The 22,075-nt window shown below is 32.5% G+C and overlaps 1 protein-coding gene and 1 long non-coding RNA gene across 2 annotated transcripts in view; both read left to right on the top strand.

Annotated features, from left to right (window-relative positions):
- The first annotated feature begins 1,577 nt into the window (after window positions 1-1,577).
- On the top strand, window positions 1,578-13,640 carry LOC134725181 (uncharacterized). The gene is made up of 3 exons (XR_010108529.1): window positions 1,578-1,850; window positions 13,017-13,086; window positions 13,545-13,640. It is a non-coding gene; the product is annotated as an uncharacterized LOC134725181 (long non-coding RNA).
- Window positions 13,641-14,003: 363 nt separating this feature from the next.
- The window catches only part of LOC134726453 (sushi, von Willebrand factor type A, EGF and pentraxin domain-containing protein 1-like), a 59,294-nt gene continuing 51,222 nt past the window's right edge, over window positions 14,004-22,075 (top strand). Inside the window, exon 1 of the mRNA XM_063590858.1 lies at window positions 14,004-14,096. The gene's annotated coding sequence lies outside the window, so the exon portion shown is untranslated. The remainder of the gene's footprint in view (window positions 14,097-22,075) is intronic.

Here is a 22,075-nt window from a genome sequence, read left to right as displayed (position 1 = left end):
GTTAAGTTTCGTTATTTTATTTCGTGTCAGCAAAAAACAAATTATGACATTCTAAATCCATAATCAATAAAAATCTAAGAATCAAGAACCCAACCATGTCTATGGTCAGTTTTCTCATTCATCGGCTTTGTCATCATTAGGTATCAATGTTTCATCCTGAACAAAGTTTGGTCATCGTTACACTTTCGGAAATTAAACTGGAAAACTTATCAATCTATCACATATAAATCGTTTTTAATAGAAAAACACTCTTCCGGGTTCTCGTTTAACAATGGTGACAATTTTATAGATAAAACATAACCATGATTACAGGCTATAAAAATAAAATGTTGTATTAAATAAATGTTTTCTTTCTGAAATTGGATACAGACATCAATGTAGTTAGAGGCATCATGTAAGATTCACACCCTTTTATATTTTCTTTTCAAATTTAGTCACGATTTAAGGTTTCATATTTCTTATAGCTTTTAATACACATTTAAAAAAAAAAAGGATAACAATACAACTTTAAAATAAAAACATCGTATGACTGAACTTTCACAATAATAGTTAAAAATATAGACTTTTACGACTTTCCAAAACTGCTCTATTCACGGTTGTATTTCGGTTGGGGTAACCTTTCCAAAAATAAAATAAAGGAAGAAGTTTAACTCAAGATAGACCGGGCCTTAGAAGTATGTAATGGGTCAACTAATTCAGAAATTGCATGATGCGACATGGATCTTACCACATGTACAACTACAAAAATTAAAATGCTTAAATCAAAATGGCATATGATTTCGATTTCAATGATATACTAGTTGCTGAATTATTGATTAATTGGTGTTTATAGATATAAGAAGATGTGGTATGAGTGCCATTGAGACAATTCTCAATTCAAGTTATAATTTGTAAAAGTAAACTATCATAGGTCAAAGTACTGTCTTCAACACGAATAAACCTGAAATAAACACGAATTTGTAAAATTCCTTATATAAAAGTATATTAAGTATATTGAAAAAAAATGTCTTTGATACTCGATTAATTTCACTGAGGGAAACAATTAAGGGTCCTATGCTTGTATATTATGTTATCAGGGCCTTTTATAGCTGACTATGCTGTATGGGCTTTGCTCATTGTTGAAGACCGTACGGTGACCTATAGTTGTTAATGTTTGTGTCATTTTGGTCTTTTGTGGATAGTTGTCTTAGTGGCAATCATACCACATCTTCTTTTTTATATTGTATTAATCTTAATCAGGAAAGTAATTAAGTTGCTGAAAATTCTTTAGGGCCGATCATATCACAGTAAAGCTGTTCGCTATCGATATTTTGTATTGTCATTGAGGGTATTGATCTGACTTCGATTTTGACTTATGTTTCCTATAAAAACAAGAATATGAAGTATTTTGCCTTTGAAAAGTCAATTTTATAAAAATTAATCTACGTTTTTACTATTGCGGTCGAACATAGGGAAATATGATTGCACATTGTGTGTACATTGTACCCGCTACACAAATTTGTGTAATACAGTTATATTTTTAACTCGATCAGTTTATATATTGGGAACTAGTCATGCATTCAGTTACAACTTTTTTAATAATATTTAAATTTCACGACTATTGTCTTTTGTATGGAATAACAATCGGACTTCCCGTCCAATAGCACTGGAGCACAAGACCATAACAAACCCCATATCAGATTTCAGATACAATATACTATTTTCAACTCTACCCGTTTGCCATTTAAACCACATATGCACATTCATGCAAGGAATTAACTAGTTAATTCAAGTTTTAATGTTCTTATTAATTTCCATGTAACAAAATGGAATTAAAAATTTCATTAATTTTCGGATTCATTGGTTTACAGGTAAGCTTTTTGCAATTTTCTATTGTGCTTATTTCATTTTTTGATGACCACATGTGTACGTTTGTTGCAATAAAAAGAAGGACAACGCCTTTATTGCTAACCCGGAAATAATTTACCGCCTAGCTGAATTTTAAGGTTGCGAAAAGAGATAAACATGCCCGTTCTTTTAATGGTTTACTGTTTATTCTAATGTATGGCAATTATTTATTTATATAGTTTACAACTGCAGAAACTCGTAGACTTTTTCCACCATCCCATATTCACGCCTAAAAATTATTATCTCATTCTGTCATTATATATCAAAAATTATAGTATAATACAAACACATAACACAACCCTCCTTGAAAAAGAGAAACAAGCTGTTTATCTTTTCGTTTTCGTTTTCTCTTTCCTCTCTTTTTACTTACGTCACCAAAGGCGAAAGCAGTTCTAGTAACCGCTCAAATATGTCTGCCCGTCCGAAAGTTTTCTTGGGTTCTATAACAAGGAATGATTTAATATTTGGTCTGAAGCTTTATAATATTGAGTTGTAATGAGTAAGCATTTTTTTTTTGCATCAGTCGTGTTGCCACTTCCAGTTTGTTGATAGTTTGAAATGTTACAACACTCGTTCTACAACAAACAATGTTTCGAGTTTTCTTGTTTTTAGTAAAAGGGAATGATCAGTTAGGCTCCAGTATACATGTTCCTCAACCACTACATGCAGCGACACAGGTACTCAGTAATAGAATTGGAATTGATTGCTCTTTCAACCAATGTTTTGGCAGTAATGGGATCCAAAGACTTCATACCCAATGTCGACCGCCTTAATCTGCCTCTGACTATGGGCTGGTCGAGATTCTACTGTTCCATAATTGGAACGATTGTTTGATAACATAGTCGTCCATTATATAAATGTACACATTATTGATCAGTGTTGAAGTATCAATGATCGTGGCTTCTTTATACGTGCATGCTTATTGATTTTCAAGAGGAAAACATCGTAGCAGTTTATATATACCGGTAATGGGTCTTAAACTTCATCGCTACATCCTTAAATTTCTTTTCTCTTTTACAGAACATATTGAAGTAAATTGAAAAAAATGCTGTGTGTTGCTTTTCTTACAATTTGGTTGTATTGTTACATATGTTAGAGGGCTGATATCTTGTTAAACTTGTTTAACCCATGCAGCTGGTGTTACCATACTAGAAGCATTATCGCTTGTCATGATCATGTCTAATTTAATGCTTTTATTATTTGAAAATTGTTATGTTTAATATGGGAGATCTTTGATAGTTTCGGTTAAATTGATTCACAAATTTTTACATTCTAAATTTTTTACAGCTTTCAATGTATATTGTATAAGACAACTGTCAGTTCTTGATCTTTAGTTTTCTTTTAGTTATTAATGTCGTCGGGTTGACGTCTAGTTGACGTTGATCCCACATTTCCTATGAAACATAATTACATCTTGAACACGGAAGTACGTCATGTTTCACTGATTTTGAATATTGTATGTTTTAGCAAAGTGATTGAATGTTATGAATTAAAGTTTATGAATTTTTAGATGAGATCATTTAATATTTCTTTACGTTAAATTCTCGTTTGGTTGTACTTGAGAAATTCAAGTCTTTAAATATGCCGTCCATGCAAATGAGTTGAAAGTCGTCACATTTCGCCGTTTTTTTGTTTTGTTTTTTTTGGTATCGGCTAAATGAAATCTTACACTTTTAATTCGATGAGAATGAAGAAAGAAGTGTTCATGTTGCTAAGTCCGAATGAGAGTGTACAAATGTAGATTTAAGTGAAATTTGCACAACTTTAAACACCAAATTAATGTTCTTACATAATTTTATGTATAATTTCCATTATAAGTAATATCACACTTCAGTGTTTTGACATATTCTTACTGTATATTCTTTGAGTGATATCTATGAACACAAGTAAGAGGAACCATTTATTTTCGAAAACCGTGTATCTGCTCTCATCCCCCATCCTTGTTGTTGGGGTTTTTTTGGAGGAGGGGGGGGGGGGGGGGTGATCTGCAGTTTACAAAAAGAAATTAAAGTGCAGCTATGATGAACCAAATAAATTGTTACAGTTTATTTGAATTCACCTGTTGAGGATTACTTCTTTTTAAAACCCATTAGTATAATCACATCCTTTATGATTAATGGAGCAAATAATTATACATCTCATATTGAATAATATATGGTATTGCAACTTAAACATGACTTGATTTACTTTAATCACACACATTACATATATCACACGGTAGCTTTGTCGCTCTTTCATGCTGCTCACTATTAAAAAAAAAAGTATTTTTGATGAGGGGGTCTCATTGGGGGGTTCCGATCCCGGATCCCGCTTACTGTTTTGTCAGATTCCCGTATCCCGCTTACACAATGTACGTAACCAATTCTCATTTTTTTGTCATTTCCCGGGTCCCGCAAGACCTCATTTCCCGTTTTCACGACACAATAATTTGACTTTCACGTTTCACGCTTACGAAAAATCGGCAATCCCGCGTCACGCTTAGACCCCAATGAGACCCACTGATGAGGCTATGATGGGTTGGAATTCTTATTTTCAGTATACATTAAATCTATAGGGTATTTTCTTTTTTATCTAAAAGAATTATATAATATTGCTTTATAGTCTGTACATAAAAAGATAAACAACTATATTTTTTATTCATAAGATGATTTCTTTTTTCTATAAATTCTTCATTTTGTTTTTCGACTCTATCAATCCAATGTTTTTCTCCAAAATTTAACACTATAAGGGACAATTCTAGAATCAGAATTTTATTTTGTCGTCTGCTTTACCACACATACTTTTTTCATCAAATTGGGGATAAGATTTTTTCAGGAAAAAAACCAAAACTCCCCTTGAAGTTGTCCTTCCCTGCCTCTTGGATGTTTTTACCACTGGATGTAATCAGAATGTTCACAATTGGTTTGTTGGTTAACTACATTTACATTTTGTGATTTTTTTTGGATGTGGGTGTAGCACTACAGATTCTTTCGCATAATCAAAATTAGAAATGAATTTGAATGTATTTACCTGGACCTGGAATATATATGCTGTTAACAGCATAGACTAGTTTGAAATATTATTTTGGTAGCCATCTGATAATTTGAGCAAATGCAAAAGTAAATAAGTGAACAACCAACACGAACGCGATAGACCAACATAATCAAATATGCAACCACATATAAATATTTACACATAAGTTGACAACGAAAATTTAGTTATACAGCAATGAAGAAGCATTGAACAAACACGTAGAACAAATGATCACAACTCAAGATCACACACTTTCCATACAAAATACATTGTACATTTAATTTGAAATTTACCTAGTTGCGAATTTTCGATTTTGTTTTACATTACTTAATTGAATTATTTCTGTATCTGTTGTTGTTGGGGTTGGTTTGTTTATGAGGAAAGATTTACTTCCAAACTAAATTGGTTGTTATCTAGTTTTTTTTTTTTACTTATTACTTATATTCAATTACAATGTTTTTGTTATGCCTCACCTACGATAGTAGAGGGGCATTATGTTTTCTGGTCTGTGCGTCCGTTTGTCTGTTCGTCCGTCTGTCCGTTTGTCCGTCTGGCCCGCTTCAGGTTAAAGTTTTTGGTCAAGGTAGTTTTTGATGAAGCTGAAGTCCAATCAACTTGAAACTTAGTACACATGTTACTTATGATATGATCTTTCTAATTTTAAAGCCAAATTAAACTTTTGGCCCCAATTTCACGGTCAACTAAACATAGAAAATGAAAGTGCGAGTTTCAGGTTAAAGTTTTTGGTCAAAGTAGTTTTTAATGAAGCTGAAGTCCAATCAACTTGAAACTTAGTACACATGTTTCCTATGATGTGATCTTTCTAATTTTAATGTCTTATTATATTTTTTACCAATTTTCACAGTCCATTGAACATGGAAAATGATACTGCGAGTGGGGCATCCGTGTACTTTGGACACATTCTTGTTTCTTCATATTTTTAAAATGTTAAAAAAAATGGTCCCCATTTCAATCTGCTGGATTCGCTAATTTGGTGGTGCACATGTGTTCACGGGTGTCATTCGGTTTAACGAGAGAAATGATCGTGAAAGAATATCTAACGGCGGTCAAGAATTGAGAGACGATCGTGAAAGCTCTGGTAACAGATCGTGAAAGACATTTAATCTAGAAGACATATGAAAGGTCAATAAAAATTCTAATTTAAATAATTACTCAGACAAATTTACAACCAATTAAAACTGTCTGTCAAAATGGTTCAACATTATTATCAGTATGTGAGAATATCCCGTTTCAAAAGTACGCAGTTATTACAAAACAACAAAAGGCAGATTGCTTCTCGATATTTCAATGACATAAAAAATTAAAACACACATGATTTTTTTCACAAATTCGACTGGAAAAACAACTTTTATCCGTATAAGGACATTCAATTCGAATTAATCAAATGGTTCTCATAGTTATTTTGTTACACATAATCTGAAACTTGGTAAATAAAGAACTATTTACACAAAAATTGATGTTTCGGATCGTGAAAGATCACGTACCGCATTTTTGAAGATCGTGAAAAGGATCGTGAAAGATCTGATGCTACGAAGACGTTCAAATTATAACATAATTGATATTTGTTATTGGTATTGAGAAAAAGTAGATAGGTCATCATCCTCAATAGGTTTAATCTTTTCAAAGTATTAATATTTTCAGAAAATGAAATGTAAAATATTTGGATGATTGATGGATGGAGCTTTTTATTGTCATGTGAAGTACTCACTTGTCACGAGTTATAGGATACCCACATTTTGTATATTGGATCCTATAAACTACATGTCCGTCAGACAGGATTCGCCTGACTCCGAATTTGCATCATTTCATGGATGAAGATTCATGTTTGTGGTCAAGTACGTAACGCGGATTCGTTCAGCTTGTGGATAACTGTCTGTTGTTATGATTGTAAAATTTACATTTTCGACTTCTGCAAGATTTCAAATAACATCGAACTCATTATCATGCATCATTCTGTAATATTCGTTTTATTTTGTTTAGCCCTTTTGATATATGCCTGTATGCTATAGCGCCAAAGTATTTCGTGTATGGTGTACATGTCTGTCTGCATATTTCATATATGACCATGCTGATGTCAATTGAAGTTGATATATTGAATGATAGTAAGATGTCTATGCCTGGCTGTCGGTCAGGGTTCATAAACTTTTGACCTAATGTTCGGAATTAATTGTCCAAGCATAAGTTTTACATTTGTCAGTTTCTAAGGCACTGTAAGGATATGAACACCTTTATTTGGTGTACGGGATATTTGTAGAGATCTGTATGGCATGGTTCATCTGACCTGGAACTATTTTTATGAAAAATTGACAATCTAAAGCGCATTTGACACTTCTAGCAAAACCTTTGGTATCATAGACGTTTAACAAATATACTATCATGAGTAAAGCAGACGATACTTACAGCATTTTCTCTCTGGTATTCTATATAGTCTGTAGTTAAGTATATTATAGTTAAATCAATCCACATCTGCGTTGTATATAAAGAACTTAAGAAAGTACTGTTGCACAAAATGTTTGTTATCGTTCGATCTCAAATTACTCATGAAAGATGCTGTTTTGCTGAAAAATTTTTGTTTGATGGATATCGTTTTGGTTTAAACGTTACATATCCATATAATTGGCTAAATAGTGTCGGTCTGCCAGACTGAATTGCACGTGACCGATTCTCACAGCTGAATCTTTCACACTTATTTTGACACGTTTTTTATTTGTTTTTTTCTAACTTTCGAGGTAAAGTATTGAATAGAAAAACATAATAGCTTTAATGTTCATCCTTATCAAAATAGTTACAGGCTTCAATCAGTTGCAGGTTTATCAAATAGTAAAAGGAATACTGATTTCTGATTAATAGTATTAAGTCTGGTCACGCATTATCTTTCACGATCAAAATAATGCGTTGCCTGATCTTTCACGATCAAGTTTGATGGAAATTCAACAAATTCAAGGTTTGCATATACAAATTAATGCTTTGAAGGGAAGAACATACTTTAATTTTACTGTACTATCAGATACACCTAAAATTAAATTTCAATATATGAACTAGAATTTACATTAATTGTCTTTCACGATCCGTTACCATGAAATTTGAAAAAAAAGGCAGTCGGGATTTTGAGTAAAAAAAAAGGCAAGATGAGTAACTTGGCAAAAAAAAAATGGCAGGATGACAATTATTGTAAAAAAGTCAGGATAAGCTAAGAAATAAAAAAGGCAGGACCAAATAGACTGAAAAATAAAAAGACAGGACAGAGATTACAACTAAAAAAAAAGGCAGGACAAAATCTCAATACTTGCCCGCATATGGATATTCTTTCACGATCATTTCTCTCGTTAAACCGAATGACGCCCGTGGTGTTGGTTTAGTTTCAGTTGTAATACAGTTGGTTGACAAGTAAATTGACTGTATGATTTAAACTACAGAAACAGACTGGTATTTAGTGTCAACAATTGAATATAAGATTTCTTGCGTTTCAGTTTAATACTTATTTGCATTTTATAATCACTTTAAAGAGTTATTAGACTTTAAATGCAAATTTATAACCATTTGATTTTGAATTACACATTTCATTTAATAATGTGGCTAATTTTGGAACATGTGCGGAATACTCTGGCGAAACAGGAACCCCAAAACAAATGACTATAATAACACGCTTGAAATAAAAAAAAAAAAAACGTAAAGAACATTAACATTTTTATGTCACCAAGAAAACGTTAAACAATAATAAATTAGATCTCTACATGGTCAGATTCTGATTAGATCACACACAAAAAAACATTCTCGTTTAAATTGTTTTACATTGTCATTTCGGGGACTTTTATAGCTGACCTCGCGTTATGGGCTTTGTTGAAGGCTACAGTACGATGACCTATATTTCTGTGTCATTTTGGTCTCCTTTTGAGAGTTGTCTTATTGGCAATCATACCACATCTTCTTTTTTTTTTTTATATATGCAGACAATACAAACTTATTTTTCTTGTTTTTACTTTAAGCGAAATCGTAATTATGTTTTAAAAATTTTGTTTATCTTTAAATGATCTTAAATTTGTAACACTAAACATAATAGTAGATTGTTATGAAATTCATAAAAAAATAAAGTTTCTAAATTCATCTTTAAATCAGGTAAGCCGATACGTTCTAGCCTTGAAGAAATATGATCTTCCTTTCGATGTAAAGTTTAATTCTCTAACAAGATTTACCTCTATTTTAAAGGAAACTAATTTTAATGGAAAATCACTGATTGATACCAAGATAAATAATACAGATTTTGAATCGCAATACAAAAAACAAGGTCATTTATTTTATGTTACACGGAGATTGTTACAATCAACTTTAAATGGTATTTCTCCTTATTCACAAACTTTACAAATTTAGAATGCCTTTGATATCCCATTGATGTTTTTTTATATAAAAATTAGTCACATCTCATGTTTAAGAAAAGTGTGCTTAAATATTGAAACATTTTGAATAAGTTTCTGACAGTCCTAATTACAAATTAGACAAGGCGCAATTCTTCAATGCAACAACTTTTATTCCTCCACATCCAGTAATTTATAATTGCTAATCTTATAGGCTTTAAAAAAATATCAACTAACAGTCGTATACAACAGAACCGTTTGCATCGTTTGTGTTAAAAAGAAATGCACTCTTTAAATCTATAATATGAAATTAAACAGATCTAGAAAAATTCAAATGCACGAGTCTGCTATCTAATTATATCTTTATTCAGGTTCATATCGCTTATACTTGGCAATCAGAGGTCTTCGATGTCAACTCGACAGTTACAATTTTTGTAATTAGTTAACTAGACTAAAATACACACAAAACGATCCTACAAAGTCTCGAGCCCATGCCCTGAAAAATGTTAATTTTATACTTTTTTTAAATATGCATAAATGTTTTAAATTGTTATAATCAAATATAAGAATTTGAGTCAAATCGATGAACATGAATTTGACAGCTAGTGCTCCTTTAACATTTAGACTCATCGTGTCCAATGTTATAAAGAGAACAAAACGATTCCACGTAGTATATAATCAACATGGGTAAAACGCACATCATCATCATAACTCTAATCTCTGTCGTTCTTTCCTCATTTCTTTTCATTATTATAGTATAATAGTTTAGTTATAATTTATGTTGTTTATATAATATAAATTAAAAATGCATGTTCAAATTCAATTTGTATTGTTAAATATATTGTATTGTGGAGAAGACTTTATGTATGTTTTATACTTGTGCCTGGTCCTTTTTTTATGATTTGCGCAAATAAAATATGTTTTTAACTAAAACTAAAACTAAAACTCATCGTGTTGACTGTTACTACACAATTAGGAGATCGTTACAGTGGATTATGTAAGGTTCATATCACAGTAACTTGTAGAATGTAAAAAAAAGTTTTAAACTAATACGGCATCGTGAAGAATGTGAATACACCATTAGGAGATCTACGTATGTTTTACTCGTGTCTGAGCCTTTTTTATTTGAGCAAATAAAATATGTAATAAAGTAAAAAATAAAACTAATCGTGTTGAATATTCATACACCATTTAAAGATCGTGACAGTGAATTATTAAAGGTTCATATCACAGCAACTTGTAGAATGTAAAACAAAAATGTTTGTTCTTAGGTCGGCGTTCAATAAGGAAGTTCATGTCAACTTAACTTTATGTCATGATGGATGAATTCTGGGTTGAAAAAATGTATTAAAATGAAGAAAACTGATATTTACCCTATACAAAATCTTACGTGTATAGTTACACTATTTAAAAATGATTCTTTTAAAACACGTGAATTTACAATAACTGGTTAAACCCTAAATGTTTAAATGACATGGTAGAACATAAGGGTAATATTGGATTCACATTATTACTACCCTTGACTTTCCGTTCTAACAGTATAATCGCTATCAATGTTAGTATGTGTAAAGTAGGAGAGAACAGAGATACATAATTTAAGAACTTATGTGGATGATCCATCCCTCAGAACACCCCCTGATCCCGCCAAAGTTATACTTTAGAATCAAAAGCTCAAACACACAAAACCGAATGGAAAACACACAATTCTGACTTGGTGCTGGCATTGCCTTATTAAGAAAACGAAGTTGAAGAGCATTGAGGACCTAAAGATCCTAAAGGTTTTAAGCCAATCTGTTTAATCTTGCTGCAATGTGTTGTTGGCTATATGGTGCAAACCTCCAACAACTGTTATGTCTTACATATTTTTCTTTTGATATACTGTTATTTCTCAACATATCAATATATCAGCATGACACTACACATATGATATCCTCTTAAACCATGATATAAAATAAAGCCAAATTATAGTTTCAATTTTGTTTTTTGCAGTGCGATATTGGTTTTTGAATATAATGAACGGCAGAATTAGTTATAATTGAGGTTATAACTCTAATTTTTCACTTTTTAATCTATAAATTATTAGGACAATTTTCTGAGTCATAAAATTTCTATTATTGTTCATTTTTAATTACTTTTCCTTGGTATCTTTGTTAAGTAGTGAGAACAACCTAGGTACCCTTCTGAATCACACGAGTTTATGATCTGCACAGGTTTGTATTGAGCATGTTGAGCTTAATCATTTTGATAAGCGGCAAGTGAGTAAGATGAGTTTCTGGTCTGCATTTTTAAGGATACTTTATAATTATAGCCTAATGTAAAGATAATATATAGATAGCAATGCAGTTATATAAAGTAAATAGTTTTCCCTTCTATCATACTGAGTATTTTGCAGCTTATTATATTTACCGTGTACCGATCAGTATATACAATACTAGACCTGATTACCTAACCTGTTAACTGAGCCATGAAATCATTAATTTTACTATTAAAATGTAAAAATATTTTTTGAAGTTTGGGTTTGATCTTCCTGGTCCAACGTGCAGTCACGATAATGAAACATGAATATGATTTTTTTCGTGGAAAGAAAAGCCTAGATAAAACTAATAACTGATATCCGTAAAGCTTTTTAAATTTAACCAAATTCAAGGTGGACATATTTCCAAATCAAATAAGTCCAGTGTGACAGTGTAATATGATATCTAATGAAACAGTCAATATTTTTTCATAAACAAATCTATTCGTTGTACAGCGTATACTTAAAGAATATGTTATATTAAAATTTTGTCTTTGGCAATTCATAATTGTTGTTATAGAAAAATTATGAATTGCCAAAGACAAAATTTTAATATAACAAATATAACTAAATCTTTTAAATTATCACAGCTATTTTGTTTATCCAAAATCGTTTAAGATTTTGAGATTTAATTTGGAAGTTAATAGTTAGGTATTAGCGTGTTTTGTTTTATTGCAGACCTATCCGTGGTCTATTTATCACATAACCATAAGAACAAGGTTCTGCATCTTATACATGTACATACACATTTCATTTCACTCGCATTCAGCTAACTTCGTACACATCATTATGTTAAATATATATTGCATTGTCAATTACAAAAGATAAAGTCGCACTCTGATTGCTATCATTTTGTATAGAATTGTCTGGAAAGGCTACTTTATGCAGATCAAACATGATCACATAAAGAAGTGTTACAGTAATTGAATAAGCGTCAATTTTATTTTCTCTAAACCCAAAACTGCTGTTTCAAGTTAAGATACCGAAAAAGTCCCGAGATTAGCTGCATATATTATATTTATTCAAAAAAAATTTAAAGCTGCCATATTCAGCTGACTAGAAAATGGAAAACAGAAAAAAAATCTTATACCACTTTGTTGTAAACTTACTGCTTATAACCTTCAGTGTTTTGTACTTTATAGGTACTGTATGATATATACCTTGAATTGCTTGCTTTTTTAAAACAATTATTGGTTGTCTTTAGATCTTTTGATTTTTTTTAATAATGTTAATTTTTTATGGTATTCCGGTTGTTTGAACCCCCCTTTTCAAATATTATTGGATCCACACCTGCCACATCTGGACTTTCTTCATAATAATTGAATGCTTAACTTATTACTGCGAATCAATCCGTACTGTCGTTTTCTATATATGAGAATTTTTTATTGTGTTGTAGTGTTATTAGGAATTGAAAACCTTTTTATCAAATAAGTTTTTATCTATTTTTTTAGATTCTCCAGCCGTCTTCTTCTCATTCGCATAGTGGTAGTCTTGGGGACATCGCATTTAGCTGCCCGGCAGGTAATTATTCAAGAACATTATACATACATGCAGTGTGAGACAAGGCTCGGCCCCTCCGTGTTGAAGACCGTTCTTTGACCTGTAATGGTTCATTTTAATTTTACAAATTGTTACTTGGGTGGATAGTTGTCTCATTGGCACTACGTCTTTGTGTATAACTATTTACTAACTTACTACTAAAAGCACGAAAAATGACGTTGTTCATATGATTTATCTAGTAATTCAAGTCCGAATATTATATTATTCACATGATTAAGGGAAGTCGCATTATTCAATTATTTAGGTCAGATGGTTAATATTAAATGAGTATATAACATGTCTTAATTATTACTTTGCAACTCTGACAAGTCAGATTTTAAATTTAGAATATTATTCTTCACAAATTCTCTGATTCAAGATTTATTTCTGATCATTTGCTAATTGGTTATTCGATTTTGAACTCTGTTTTGATTATCCAGGTCAATATTTTAACGGAGGAAACTGTTATGCTGCAGTGAGTGTACCAATGACATGGAGTGATGCCAAAAGAACGTGCAAAAGGTAAGTCCAGAATTGAGTTTCTAGAACCACATCAACAAACGACAACCACTGAAATAAATATATTTATTTTATTATACCGAACTGACAGTCGCCGGAAGGTCCTTCTGAATTATTGAAAAACGGAACCAGCCTTACAGTACCGTAGTAACTGATTTTTAGAACACTTTAGTTTAGTCTGATAATTTCGTGTGTGTACACCGAAGGTAGGCTCTTTCTGTAAAAAAAACATCCTCTACACTAGATGAATTTCCAAGCCTTTTCTTTATCTCGTTTCCTCGACACCTGGCCGTATTGTCATTGTATGAAAATAAAAGCCTTGTAATGCCATGAATGACAAAAGAACTGTAAGGTTTACCATGTTATCTGTTATCTTTACAGACAAGGACAAAATTTGTTTTGGGTGCTAGACGTGGATGAATTAAAAGCAGTTGACCATTTAGCAAAGTCAACATGGGAATATTATTGGTCAGGTTAGTCAATTATGGTTGGAAGTAAATAAATACAAATCCTTGAATAAATTAAATCATGAAATGTAAAAGAACACACACTATAGATAATCGGATTCAGAATCAACAATGTTTATCTCAATCTCATTCTGTCTCCACATATACGAAATGAATCATAAGAAATACATAAACTTGGACAGAAAAAAAATAAAATGTTATTTATTTTTAATGTGGAAAATTACATCATTGCAACGGTCCACCATGTCAATCGGTCCACAAAAAACAGGCTATTTTGCCGGCTCTAATTAAAATAGTCGGGAACCCAGTGGATATTTCTATTATCGCAATATCATTGCCCGCAATATTTACAGATTATCACACGGATCCTTGATTATCGTTGTTCAGTGGCGGATCCAAGGGGAGGGTTCCGGGGGTTGGAACCCCCTTTTTCTGGACGATCAATGCATTTGAATGGGGACATATAGTTGGACCCCCCTTTTTGACCTGGGTTGGGACTCCCCTTTTTCAAATGGCTGGATACACCCCTGTTGTTTATCTCAACGAGATTGATTTCTTGCTTGAACCGGTACGTCGAAAGAGAGAAAAACAACCGAGTTGATATCACCAATGATAATCTGTTTATCGTTATTTGAACTATGACGACAATTTCATCACTCCGTACAGTGCCGCTGAAAAACGGGAAATAATCAGTCAGTAAGATCAAAGTTAAATTTTGTAAAATAGCGATAAAGTGGATTATTCTTATTTTCCCAGTTGTTTGAAATGATTTAATTTTAATATTTACTGATTAAAAGAGGGACGGAAGATACCAAAGGGACAGTCAAACTCATAAATCTAAAACAAACTGACAACGCCATGGCTAAAAATGAAAAAGACAAGCAGAAAAACAATAGTACACATGACACAACATAGGAAACTAAAGAATAAACAACACGAACCCCACCAAAAACTAGGGGTGATAAAAGTGTATGTACATGTGCTAGACCGTGGCGGATCCAGAACTTTTCATAAGGGGGGGGGGCGCTCCCGTCATGCTTCAGTGATATCCTATATAATCAACTAAATTTTTCCCGCCTAAGGGAGCCCCGGGCCCCCAGGCCCCCTGGATCCGCCTATGCTAGAGGTCTGAGGGTATGAATTAATCAGTCAATTGACCGCCATGAGACAAACGGTAATTTTCGGCTACCGATAACGTCAAATTGGTTAAAATGTTCTTTTGATTCGTCAATATATCCTTATTGTGATTTTTCAATACATACTTATCAAATGATTGTCCGTTTTAAACTGTTATTTTTAGAAAGAATTCAACGTGATTCGTCAAAAAAGGCGATTTATTTATCGCCATAAAGATAATCAGTCTATGGAAAGTGCGATACGATAAAAACTTTTCTTATATCAATGAGCGATATTGTCTTATATCAACGAGTTGCATTGTGGGAAATCTCAGACGAATGTTTACATTTTTATGAAGGAACGAAGATTTCTCGGTATAAAGTAATGATTTTTTTCTTAAACCAGGCTGACATTTAACAAGACATACGTCTGCTGTATAATTTCCATGAATTATTTTAAGTTATACAAAGCAAGATGTATTTAAACGAGAAAATTGAATTGTTGAATAAATGAGACATAAATGCACGATTTATCATTTGTAGATGTACAAATTTAATTAATATCATGTAGCAAATTATGTGGAATGCAATCGAGATGAATTAGATTGTTGGATAAGCCAAAATTGCCTAAAAGTCAAAGATACTGCTATATTTTAAAATATCAATGCGATGTTTGTCTTATATCATAGCGATATTTTTTTAATATAAAAAATTTATGAATGCGATACTTTTCTAATATAACTGCTGTAGTTTTCTAATATAGAATTAATACGATGATACGTCACAATGCATGTCAAAAGAACCGCAAACATAATTCACAAACTTATTTCATGACCGGCTTAATGTTTGGGGATCAATATCACTAAAATTTCGTTTCTGTACCAAAATTAACGCTTACACGATCTAATCATTTTTAAAATGTTGCTTGACCCTATTGATATTTGAAAGTGTTAATAACCTGTTCAGTGTATTGTTTTGCAATCACATGCTTTAACCGACAAATTCTATTTGAAGTGATGATGCAATGGCGGAATTTGAATGCGGTTGTAAATAATCTACCGACCTATTCGATTCTAATAAAGGTCCAGTGGCGGATCCGGAGGGGGCGGGGTTGAAACCCCCCTTTTTTGGCCGATCAATGCATTTGTATGGGGATATATGGATGAACCCCCTTTATCCTGGGTTTGAAACCCACCTTTTAGAAACGGCTGAATCCGCTCTTGAGGTCACACTCCTATAGCCTATCCACATGGGTAATATCGAAATAAAAAAAAATCATTACTTAAAAGAAAAAAAAACATTCATTCAAACAATCCAATTCAATACAGCAATGCATATTCAAACGGTAAAATAAATATTCCAAACAAATTAAAATGTACAAATGCTGTTGTCCTTTGAAGAAACCAACTGAGTAGCCTCAGACTATAAATTGTACAACTTCAGATCGAACGAAAATCAAAAATCTTGTGAAACAGAAACTGTATTTATTATCAACATGGACGCTTATTTACAAATTCAGCTATATATTTTGGACCTTGGATTATAGCTCTCCCTCTTTTATATAAGCTTTGGATTTCAAATATTTTGGCAACGAGCATCACTTCAAAGACACTGTATTGTCGAAATGCGTATCTAGTGCATGAAAATTGGGACCGTTAATGTTATTACTTCCACTGGGTCGGTGTCTCTGCTGGTGGACTGTTAGTTCCCGGGGGTATCACCATCCTAGTAGCCAGTTCCTTGGTACTGGTACTGGCATGTAAATACGGATTTGTTGTGTTATTTTAAAAAATTTTCTGTATCAAATTTTTAGAAATTATTATAAATTATGGAATGTATCTCCCTCATGCAAAGCTCTGATTCCTTTCACGGATTTGGCTGTACTTTTTGAACCTTTTGAATTATAGCTCTTCATCTTTTATATCAGCTTTGGATTTCAAATATTTTGGCTACGAGCATCGCTGAAGAGACGTGTATTGTCGAAATGCGCATCTGGTGCAGGAAAATTGGTACCGTTAATGTTTTTACATCGCGACACCAGCGAGGACATTCCGCTTTATTGTTGCCAGAGATTTGACCTTAGTTTTTGACTAGTAACCGATCGTATAAATACGCTTACATTTCTTAGTGCAAAATAACAATCCGTATCGCTTGTTATAAATTCATTTCTACAATGAATGCTAAAAAAAATGTTAAGAAAACAAATAGATAAGATGTAAACGCCAAGCGCGCGTTTTGTCTACAAAAGACTCATCAGTGACGCTCGAATCCAAATGTGTATACATATTTTCTATATTTTAGAAATAATTCAGGGAAGCCATAGATTGTTGGAAATTTACACATGGATTGGGCCGTGATATTCGAATTTTATCCTGTTGATTTCTCCGAGCTCTTACAAGTGCATTACTTCTTTTTATTATGCATCCAAATAAGAATAAAAGTTAATTTTTTTTTAATTGCACTTTTTAAAACAATAAAATCGGCAAAGGGTCTGCAAATAGGTTCCAATGCACGTAGATTTACACGGAAAGTATATTGTACATAACAGCAATTATCATGTATACCTCTGAGTCTGCGCTAAGTATAGATCTCGAGAATTTTGTCACAGTGTTGTTTACAAAGCGACGGCATACTAGAATTATAAATTTAGATCTTTCAGTGCTGTTTACTTGGTATTTTTATTGACGTAAACGTTCTTGTATCATCATAACTGTCCTTACCTTTAAAGCTTAAGAAGTGTACTAGTTTATATTGCAATGTACAAAAGATTCAGCACCCAAATGACGTTTTTGGAGGTCTGGAGAGCAGTTATTTATAAAGGGATATTTTAAAGATTTATAGATATAAGAAGATGGTGCATGAGTTCGAATGAGACAACTTTACACAAAGTATAATGATTTGTTTCAAGTAAACCATTATAGATCAAAGTAGGGCCTTAAACACGGAGCCTTGGCTCACAGCAAGCACCACGCTATATAGGAACAAAAAAAAATACTAGTGTTAAATAAAATTGAGAATGGAAATGGGTAATGTGTCAAAGAGACAACAACCCGACCAAATAAAAAACAACAGCAGAAGGTCACCAACAGGTCTTCAATGTAGCGAGAAATTCCCGCACCCGGAAGCGTCCTTCAGCTGGCCCCTAAACAAATATATACTAGTTCAGTGATAATGAACGCCATACTAATTTCCAAATTGTACACAAGAAACTAATATAAAAATAATACAAGACTAACAAAGGCCAGAGGCTCCTGACTTGGGACAGGCGCAAAAATGCGGCGGGGTTAAACATGTTTGTGAGATCTCAACCCTCCCCCTATACCTCTAACCAATGTAGAAAAATAAACGCATAACAATACGCACATTAAAATTCAGTTCAAGAGAAGTCCGAGTCTGATGTCAGAAGATGTAACTAAAGAAAATAAACAAAATGACAATAATACATAAATAACAACAGACTACTAGCAGTTAACTGACATGCCAGCTCCAGACTTCAATTAAACTGACTGAAAGATTATGATTTCATCATATGAACATCAGGCACAATCCTTCCCGTTAGGGGTTTAGTATCATACCATCATAACATATATGAGAAGAACATAACCCGTGTCATGCCAACAACTGTTTTTAGAATAAATGTCTTTAGTTCCGACGCAAAGACCTTATCAGTGACTCAATATTGACTCAATATAAACCATTCAAACAGGAAAACCAACGGTCTAATTTGTATAAAAAAAAAAGGAGTTTCAAAAGTACAGGTCAGATTTTGTCGAATCAATCTGAACGAGAACAGTATGATTCATCTTTGTCACAAGTTAGTTTCATTTTTATCAATAAAGAAAGTCTTACATGCATTGCGAGCATATCAGATATATATTATTTCGGTGCGTTCATTATAAAATTGCTAAAAATTAATGTTATATAGTATGTGAACAATAATTTGATACTTAGATATTTGACTACGATATTGTTCATTTAACCACATCGGTACTGGCAATTTTACATTTTGAAAATGGATGATTGATAGCGCTTAACCTCTCACGTGTATGACAGTCTCATATAATTCTGTCATATTTACAACGTTGCGTAAACAAAACAGACATAATGGGTAAAATTGTAAAAATATGGGTACAACAGTCAAATATTGATACTTATAAGTGTTAATATTGATATAACAAAAACACCGCTATGATATTTTAAAAGTATCGCATTGATATTTTAAAAGTGTCGCATTGCTTATTTATGTATATAAGAAAAACACAGCACTTCAAATTTTACACGGACATAAACGTTAGCGTTTAGCTAACTTCTGAATGTATATTTAGACTCAATTGTTGTTTATATTTAAACAATAAGTTTAAAAGTTAGTATTTACTTAATTTTTCGTTGCCAAAAACAACATTTTCCGCATGAAATGTCAGCATGTTTACAATTGATATTAGACAATATCGCTCATTGATATAAGAAAAGTTTTTATCGATACGCTTCTTCCATAGACTGATAATGTACGTTTTAAAACTTCATGCATTTTACCCGGCGTTGTTCGTCATTATAAAAGTATCGTGACTGCGAAAGTCAACATATAAAATAAATCAACCCTTATAGTTGAATTCTATTGAAGTTACGGTGTTTTTAGATACATGCAGTCGTTTAAAAACAGTTATCAGTCAAAGTGATAATAAGAATTAATTTGGATAAAAGAAGCTCGAGAAAAGAAGTAATACTAAACGATATAAACATATATGTTACGTAAATATATATTCATTTCTACTAACAAAATTGTATTCCATTTTTCTGGCGCCGGCGAAACAGTTATATTTTTTTATTTTGTCGACAAAATAAAATTGATTTGCCGGTGCACCCAAAATAGTGAATCGAATATCGAAATACCTATTTTAGCATTTTATAATTGGGATTTGGCGGGAGATTGAATGCTGCGGAGGAGAATTTTTGTTTTCACGGAAAGTCCGTGCATTTGTTGACATAACATATTATAGGCTAGCAATGGTTAAAACTGAAAACAGGTAGACAGATATTATCAAAACCGTCCATGCTTATGAAAACAAGTAACTGAAGGTATACAACATTAATTTCTGCTCTCTTGAATTATTTTTATGAGATACTGCCTTTAGGCTTTACTGGTTTTGAGTTCACAAGTGGCATTTGTTTCTATACATGTCATACATGGGAAGACCCACAACGTATATTTACGTAAATATAGGACTACGTTGAAAATGTACGTTGATAGTGGTTCTTCCTATGGATAGATAAAAATGCCTGTGGCACTGTGAGCACAGACACTTGTTTCCTTTTATAGACTTTATAATGTGCCATTATGTGGGGTTTATCATCGTGTAATGTGTTTTTGTACTATAATAACAATTTTCACTGCTTACGGTTTACACTGTTGAGTTTCTATTCAGGTGTTTACCAGTGGCGGATCCTTAAGGGAGAGGGGCCTGCTCCAGTCATGCTTCAGTGATTCCCTATATAATCAACCAAATTTTTCCCACGAAAAGGGGGGGCCTGGGCCTAGGATTTTTTACTGCTTTGCGATATTTGTATGCCAAAAAAAAAAAACACCTGAAAAAAACGGTGTCATATGTTTTCGTATGAAATAAAAAATTGACAGGAAATGACTACAAATCTGGAAATTAATATTTTCTAAAGTCGTGGTTCTGGTGATTGCTTGAATCATAAAAAAAGTTATTAAATACTTTTCAGAACTAAAAATTACTAGTAAATAGATAGTTTTTAGGTTGGTGTTTCATGTGCTGAATTTTTTTTTAGATTTTGATTAATATCAGATTGGCACCTGGTTTGTACAAAATACATTATTTTTTTCTAAAATAAAATGCAGTTTTCAAAATTTAGGATTAAATATAAAAAGTTAAGACTTTTAATCTTCATGATTCTAGTGTATAAACTCGCTGGTTTGCAGTGATCGGGAAGGACGTGCGCCCTGCGCCTATAGCGCATATTCACCAGAAATGGCGCATAGAGTTACAAATGTAAGGGCCCACATGGCGCATGATATTTTTCACATCGTTTCGAAAAGTTTAGATATCGTCAAATAGTTTTCCGATCGTGTTCCGTGCCGCCATGTGTGTGTACACAACTGTATAATGTTCCTCCAATCATAGGAGCACCTATATATTTTTAGGACGTCTCGGGGTGTTTTCCTATGGTAATAGAACCATGCGGTTTAATGTCTCGGGTGTTTTCCTATGGTAATAATAGAACCATGCAGTTTAACTGATAACCCAAAAAACGCAATTAACCATCATTCATGATATAATTTTTTATAAACAACTTTACATTTGTGAAATTTGGCTATTACAGACGAGATTTAACTCTAATAATAATCTTTTAATTTAGTTTAGCTTGCTATTATTTCGATTGAAAACCCCTGAAGCCTTTTTATGAATATAGTTTTTGTCCCCATAAAAGGCGCTTAACTGGTCCGAGACCACCATTGTCGTCCCTTGATTTTCGTTGTTCACAAATATAGTCCCTAGTGTTGACAGTGGGTTACTTGCCATTAATTTTTATACCTCTTCCAAATTTATTTCTCCATGTTTAAAGCCTCAAATTGCAAGTAGTGGGATAAAATTACACTGTAAAAAAATTTGGGTCCAGAATTTTAAAGGAAAGTAGTGATTTGGTCCAGCTGAAAAAGGTTGAAAATGAGCACTTCGGAAGCTGTCAAAAGATTTCAAGACGCCCTAAACATAAAATTGTCCATATTTTGAGTTAGAGGCGATGAAGTTTTCTATAATTTTGATATAATTTGTCCCAAAAGTAGTACAACACACTGTAAAAGTTTCTTTGAGAAAGCGCAGGTGGGATTTTTTTTATTTTCATTTATGT

The sequence above is a fragment of the Mytilus trossulus genome, chromosome 7 (assembly GCF_036588685.1).
Source record: "Mytilus trossulus isolate FHL-02 chromosome 7, PNRI_Mtr1.1.1.hap1, whole genome shotgun sequence".
Taxonomy (NCBI): domain Eukaryota; kingdom Metazoa; phylum Mollusca; class Bivalvia; order Mytilida; family Mytilidae; genus Mytilus; species Mytilus trossulus.
Note: the sequence above shows the minus strand (reverse complement) of the source record. Positions and strands in the feature narration are given on the sequence as shown.